Source organism: Eretmochelys imbricata, chromosome 18 (assembly GCF_965152235.1).
Source record: "Eretmochelys imbricata isolate rEreImb1 chromosome 18, rEreImb1.hap1, whole genome shotgun sequence".
Lineage (NCBI taxonomy): Eukaryota > Metazoa > Chordata > Testudines > Cheloniidae > Eretmochelys > Eretmochelys imbricata.
Window position 1 is genome coordinate 17,129,440 of NC_135589.1, and position 8,056 is coordinate 17,137,495.

The window sequence follows — 8,056 nt, forward strand, 5'->3', positions numbered from 1 at the left end:
GACTTCAGATCAAATAAAGGCACATCCCAGAGAATCCATCCAAGGCTCTGCATTCAGCCCAGTGCATGGTGAGACAGGATTTGTGGCGCTGGAATCAGCGCAGTGTGAATGCTCATGCAGGGTAGACACAATCCAGATCACTCTTAGTTCTGTACCCCAGAATCCCGTCCCAGTGCTTTGATTTAAATAATCTAGGAGATGGCCCACAATTAAGGGTTTATTCTGTTAACTTTTACATTTGTTCTGCATCCTTAGCCTGCAAATTAACAATCTATTTGTTGTGAAATATAAATCAATGGAACATACAATTAACGGGACGGTGCCTAGTCGTCAATATAGTTTCTTTGGGGCAAAGTCTGAGATCCTTATACAGGTAAGTCTCCCACTGAGGTCAGTAATTTTTAAATAGACCCCCTAGTTGAAATCAATGGGGAATTCTGCTTAAAAATTGATGGTACAATATGGGCCGAACAAGAACTTCAGAATTAAGCTGCAGGCATTTGGGGCCCACTTGAACCTCAGAAATGGCATCGGGTTTAATGTTTTAGTAATTAATTATTATTATATTGGTTTAACATTTTCCTGTGCCCTTAATACACATTTAGCTAATCCCGAGGCTCCATAAAATAAGAGTTACCAGCTTCTCAGTAAGATTAAATAGCAGGGGCGGTGTGGTGAGGTCTCAGGTTATTAGCGTTTCATTCTTTTTTACAAAATATACTACACCAGACAACAAGATAAATTTTCTTTTCAGCCATTTTTATTTTCTTCCAGAATTCAAGCTGATGGGATGAGCTCTTTTGCATGTAGCCTCTTCATGAGTGTAAGGGGGAAATTAACAAAGTCTTTGCATTGCGATGTCCCATTTAGCTTTGACAGCCATTCCTGATGAGCAGGCGACAATGCCTCCTGCCTGGGTTCACCATTTCAGAGCAAACATTTTTTACAGTTGCAAAGCAAAAACTTAAATATTACCTTATAGCATGTGATAAAGATATTATAAGAGAGATCAGCCACTTACAAGCATTTCATAAAGTCTAAGCACTAAACACTTTGTCCTAAGTCCAATACCCATCTTAACTATACTAACCCCCAGGGGGACAGCAATGGATTTGTCCCTACTCAGCTGAGGCCTAAAGCCTTGCCAAGAGCTGGCACCTGGTTGGCCAGCATCACAATCAGCCGGAGGAAAAAAGCAGAACCCTCCCACCCTGTGGGAAAGTGCCAAGGATCAGCTTTTGCCCATAAAGAGGCCACGACACTTGGGCCCGGCCTGTGGTAGTTTGACAGCTGCCATCTTGGCCAACACCAAGGACTGACCCGGGAAACTCCAGAGCTAAAAGCGGGAGCTGCTCCAGCCTGAGCTCTCCCGCTTGGGCCCATACCAGACTCTTATCCTCTGTGGAGGGGGTGCATCACACACATTGACCAGTGAGTTATAGCCGATCAAGAGGCTAACTTCCCAGCCCTCAAATCAACCTCAGGGTCTCCGTCCAAAGCAACTGCCCAGCGGGGGCCATATTGGGAGAGATGCCCACCTCAGGTGCCTTGCAGAGCTTTGGTCTCCCACCTTCTCCAGCCACCTGTGGTGTTTCCAGAAGACACTTTGGCTGCTGGGGACCCAGCCAGCCATGATGAAATGGCATCCTCATGCCATTCAGAGCCCTCAGTTGCCCCCTTATAAAGTAATCCTGTTCTCCCAGCTGCATTCTCTCTGCTCCAGGGCTGCAGGAAGCTCTGGACGCTGCCAGCAGCAGTCTGGCTGCATTAACATCTGTACATTCATTTCTCCTGCCTGAGGGAGCCGGCTCCTTGCCTGAAGCTTGTTGACAGCTTTTATCTCCTACGTGACAGCCAGGACAACAGCTCCAGTTTCCCAGGTTGGTGTCTGCAGCATTGCACGTAAGGACCTGCTTAAATGAACAGGCAGCAGAGGACAGGGATCCCTTATCTTGAGATGGGAAACCTACCGGCTGCAGTCATGTCATATGATTTAATCACCGAGCCACCTGTGTCTTCGGTCCAAACAGCTGGTGGTGGACATAGCATCCCTGGGGAGGGAGCTGGGAAAGGCAATGCTGTTCTGCCACAGAGCTGGACCCAAGGCTCTGCGTTCTGCTTCCAGAGTTCTGGGTGTCTGGGTACAGGGTTGGGTATGGAATAATCTGGGTGGGTCAAGGAAGGGAGGAGGACCATGGTGGGGCGGGGAGGACACAGCTGGGGGAATACAGGGTTTTGTTTCCTTGAAGCTTGTTTCTCCACCGTGTGCGTCATCATTTACACCAGTGCCTAGAGAGTAGAAAATGCTCCAAAGCAGGTCTGAGCAACACCACAGGGGGCCAGGCCATGCAGAATGAGGTTCTTTGGATGGCTCTCAGCCAGCCTGGGAATTGGCAGGTCTCATGCCCATCAAACCCCTGATCTGACAAAGGCACAAGTAAAGCTGGTCAGAAAATGGGTTTCCCCTCTCCCCCCCCCCCCCCCCCCCCGTGGACAGTTTTGACATTTTCATTGATTAAATCGAAAACAGACCTTCCAAAAAACTGTTCAGGCTTCCAATGAAAAACCCAAAGTTCCAAGGAAGTCACAGACCTTCTACAAAAACAGTCAGTTTGTCAACCCCCCAACTTCCACTGAGAAAAAAAAAGTGGATGGAAAAGTGCCACCCAACCCCAGCAATGGGAGAGGAGGGCTCCCTGGGTGATGGGGTACTCACCAACTGGAAGGACTGGCCATTGCCAAGGTATAGCGAGGTTAAGGCTCCTCTGCTGCTGAAGGTAATGGGAGTCTGGCTACTGACTTAGGTACAGGGCACACGGGCCAGATTCTCAAAGATATTTAGGAACCTAACTCCCATTGATTTCAGTAGAGTCTGGCTAAATAAGTCTGAGAAACCGGGTCTTCATGACTTGCCCAAGCTAACACAGTGAGTCAGCTGGAAGAGCTACGCCGAGCACCCAGGTGCCCAGCCTCCAGGCTGTGTGCTAATCAATAGCCGATGCTTCCTTTAGGGCCAGTACAGTGTGCAATCCAGCTTACACGGCACAGCAGTGGGTCCTATGTGAGAGCACCAAGCAGACTGCCAAACAGCATGGAGTTTATGTGGGCCTGAGGCTCCAGGGAGAATGAGTCAGTGTCACAGACACTCATCAGAATGCCATTCCACTGACCTGACACCTGCAAAAACCAGGTGACCCCAGCAGGAGCAACAGAGAAAACCTTTGAAGAGGATATTTGTCGCCTGCCCTTTAAAGACAAATCAGTATCGCCTGGAGCAAGCCTCCCCCGGGGAGAGGGACACTATGGCAAACCTACTTCAAATGAAAAGGAGGACTTGTGGTACCTTAGAGACTAACCAATTTATCTGAGCATAAGCTTTCGTGAGCTACAGCTCACTTCATCGGAGCTCACGACAGCTTATGCTCAAATAAATTGGTTAGTCTCTAAGGTACCACAAGTACTCCTTTTCTTTTTGCGAATACAGACTAACACGGCCGTTACTCTGAAACTACTTCATATGAACTCTTTGCAGGGCCTTGCTGCAGACTGACTTTGCAATCTACCCTTTGCGCATCCACCTCCCCAACTCTTCCCAGCCTAGCTGGTTGCTTGTTTCAGTTTGAGTCCAAATGGAAATGTAGGTCTCCATCTCCTGCAAGTCAGGGAGGACACAACAAGCTGCTACGTTGCCTTACTGGCTCTCATTCTGATACCAAGTCACTTCCAACTAGGGAAGGAAGCCAGCCTGGGCAGCTCCAAAACAGGCTGCCACTTTGATTCAAGTGGAACTGATTCGTGTTATTGCTGCTGTTATGAAATTGCAGCCATTTAAGGATTGCAATAAGCAGAGGCTGGGTTATGTACCCCGGTCTGGGCTGCCCCAGTACAACAGCACAATAAATTAGCAGGCAAGTTGTTATTAAACTGAGAACTGCTCTAGATATCTCTCCAGCTACATATATTTTGTTTACGGGCTCTCTCCAATGTGTACTTAATGTGCACTCAGAAAACCAGTTATTGTTAATTAAACACTATTTGATTATTAAAAAAGAAGGAATGATGATGAATTAAAACCCCGTGTCAGTGATAAATCTAACCGGCTGGCAATTAACTCAAAGCGACAGAACCCATAAATGTCTCATTACATCCTTGTTTGTATATCACACTTTTATGAGCCTTTAATCAACTGGAAAAAGGCAGCCAAAGCTGCTTCATGGCATGCCTAGAAAATCAGAGGTATGTTGGGAAAAAGGTAACCAGAGACTTTACTAAATGCAGGAGAGGGGGAATTCAATCACTAGAGACCAAGCCCCATTTATTGAGAACTCCTTAAATCAAGACACTGAGACTTGGTAACTGTAGCTCAGATCCCCAGCCGGGGTAAATCAGTGATGCTCCACTGAAGTTGATTTACTGGAGTTGATTTACACGAGCTGAGGATCTGGCTCTATGAGCTGTGTGTGCTCTTACCTACATGGGAAGTGTAGCTGGTATAATCTCGTGTGAAATTTAAACTGATATGAGGGGGCCATTGTTTAGTTTAAATCCGTTCCCAAGTTACATAAACTAAACTGGAAAGAGGCCCTCTTATAGCAGAATGACAGTGTCCACCTAGGGTGGTGTCAGTATAACTATCTCGGTCTAACTGGTCATACTTCCCCATGTAAACAAGCCCCCGGTCATGCTGGTCTAAATCTGCAGTAACTCCAGGGAGTTATCCAGCGTTAATGAGAACAGAGCTGGCCTTCCCCAAGTCTGCACTACAGACTCACACAGCATTGGCCAGACCCCCAAAGCTGTGGCCCAGCAAGCACTGGGCTCAGTACAAAACCTGCAATGGATGGTCTAGGGGCAGCTTCTTCTTGAGCACTTCCATAGTCCTGGTTGGGAGGGTGGCGGGGATGTCCCAGGACATTGCAGAGTCGCTCTCGGAGAGAAATTCCCAGAGAACGTCACCCTGGTATAACGTGACCCCATGGGTCAGCCCCGAGGATGGAACCCAGGCCCTCGAATGGTACGAGCATGAGAAGTGAAACCCTCTATTTACCCTCAGAGCAGGCACAGCATGGCCAGCGGCAGCCCCAGCTTCCTCCACTCTCACTCCTGACCTGGAGGAGCGAGAGGTCCAGGCCTGAGGCTGCCGGCTGGTGGATGGGTTAGTGCTGATTGTGGAGAGGGTAGCTTTGTGCTGCCTCCCCTGCGGTAGGATCAGGTGCCCAGGAGTTGCTGTCAGTTGCTCTAAATCCGAGGACGAGTCTTTCCAAAAGTCCAGTTTGGGGGAGGTGCCTGGTGAACATGCCTCCTGTGGTGTGGCTGGTGCTGGGCCCACCCATGGAGAACCAGCGGTCAGGTTTTCCGAAGAACGAGAGTTTAGATGACAGAAAACAACAAAACCGCCATGGAAAGCCAGACCCCCATCTGCGAAAGACACGGCAGACGGCAGGGTCCAGATCTGCCAGCCGTAGCCTCCCCACGGAACGGAGCTCAGAGATCTTGTAAACCTTTAGGGGTAAGGGCCATATTTCTGTCCTGTGTCCGCCCAGCTGTGCCTACCGCAATGGAGGTCCTGGTCCAAGCTCCGAGGTGTTATGATAATACAAATAGTAATGACAAAAGGAAACCAGAGACAGGGTGCAAACAGGCAGCCTCCACCCTACCCTACAGACAACACAGTGCACAAACTTACCCCCCTTTCAGGCCTGTGCTTTTACTGGTAGTAATTAACAAACAGACCTCAGCCTAAGCCTCTTCCTGAGCTTTGGTTTCTTTCAAGGTTTTCCCCGCAAGACTAATCTGGTTTTTGCCCACAGCTCTCTATTCTCTCTATAGACTCTCATTATATCATTATATCCCTTGGCTGGAGCTAATCGGACTCACCTGCTCTAGTGAGTCAGCTGCAATAACCATCTCGGCTCCTGTCACTCCGGGTGTCAACCACAGTTTGTATCTCCTTCCAGGAAAAGCAAGAAAAATGATGCCGGCAGTGAGCATGTGTGTCCGTTGCTGTGTCCCTTTCTTGGGCTGTATTGGCAGCAAGCTAGTTCCTTATTTATGATGCCGCGAAGAAGCCGCACTGTGATAACAACATTTCTGTTCTTGCACACCACATGCCCAAAGCATCTAAAAATACCCCTTGTTAGCACATCTTGTGAGCAATGCAGAAAGGTGGTTCCTTCCTCACTGCCTGAGTTCACAAAATAACGCCATGTGTGCTTTGAAATCTTGGAGTGAAATGCACAGAGATTACCCGAATCAACTCTCCATCTCGACACCACATTGTCATTCTTGCTAATGATCCCAAAGCAGAGAGATGTCAAAAGAGATCAAAGCAAAGCTCCAGTTTGCCACCCATGGAAATATCCCTGCTGGATGTCAGACAGTGTGGGGTACTGGGGATGCACTCGCCAGATTTCTGTTGAGGAAGAATACATGCAAGAGGGGAGGGGAAGTTTTGCTTGAGTAACAACTCAGTATTGCCAATTCCAATAGCTCAAAAACTATGAGTCAGGTCCCCAAAAAGCATGAGATTTTTTTTTTTAAATAATAAGTTTTAGGTTCTTTTTATTTTATCTTCTGGTTTCTGAATCTACCATGATATATGCCATCATGTTCCAGCAATGCCCCTCTGCCATGTACATTGGTCAAACTGGACAGTCTCTACGTAAAAGAATAAATGGACACAAATCAGACGTCAAGAATTATAACATTGAAAAACCAATCTGAGAACACTTCAATCTCCCTGGTCACTCGATTACAGACCTAAAAGTCACAATATTACAACAAAAAAAACTTCAAAGACAGATTCCAACGAGAGACTGCTGAATTGGAATTAATTTGCAAACTGGACACCATTAAATTACAGGTTTCAGAGTAACAGCCGTGTTAGTCTGTATTCGCAAAAAGAAAAGGAGTACTTGTGGCACCTTAGAGACTAACTAATTTATTTGAGCATGAGCTTTCGTGAGCTACAGCTCACTTCATCGGATGCATACCGTGGAAACTGCAGCAGACATTATATACACACAGAGATCATGAAACAATACCTCCTCCCACCCCACTGTCCTGCTGGTAATAGCTTATCTAAAGTGATCATCAAGTTGGGCCATTTCCAGCACAAATCCAGGTTTTCTCACCCTTCACCCCCCCACACACAAACTCACTCTCCTGCTGGTAATAGCCCATCCAAAGTGACAACTCTGTAGCTCACAAAAGCTCATGCTCAAATAAATTGGTTAGTCTCTAAGGTGCCACAAGTACTCCTTTTCTTTTTGCGAATACAGACTAACACGGCTGTTACTCTGAAACCTCTCTTCACAATGTGCATGATAATCAAGGTGGGCCATTTCCTGCACAAATCAAGGTTCTCTCACCCCCTCACCCCCCTCCAAAAACCACACACACAAACTCACTATCCTGCTGGTAATAGCTCATCCAAAGTGACCACTCTCCCTACAATATACATGATAATCAAGGTGGGCCATTTCCAGCACAAATCCAGGTTTTCTCACCCCACCCCCACCCCCATACACACACAAACTCACTCTCCTGTTGGTAATAGCTCATCCAAAGTGACCACTCTCCCTACAATGTGCATGGTAATCAAGGTGGGCCATGTCCAGCACAAATCCAGGCTTTCTCACCCCCCACTTTTTTTTTTCCCCCGGGGACACACACACACAAACTCACTCTCCTGCTGGCAATAGCTCATCCAAACTGACCACTCTCCAAGTTTAAATCCAAGTTTAACCAGAACGTCTGTAACTGGACAGTCTCTACGTAAAAGAATAAATGGACACAAATCAGATGTCAAGAATTATAACATTCATAAACCAGTCGGAGAACACTTCAATCTCTCTGGTCACGCAATCACAGACATGAAGGTCGCTATCTTAAAACAAAAAAACTTCAAATCCAGACTCCAGCGAGAAACTGCTGAATTGGAATTCATTTGCAAATTGGATACTATTAATTTAGGCTTAAATAGAGACTGGGAGTGGCTAAGTCATTATGCAAGGTAGCCTATTTCCCCTTGTTTTTTCCTACCCCCCCCCCCAGA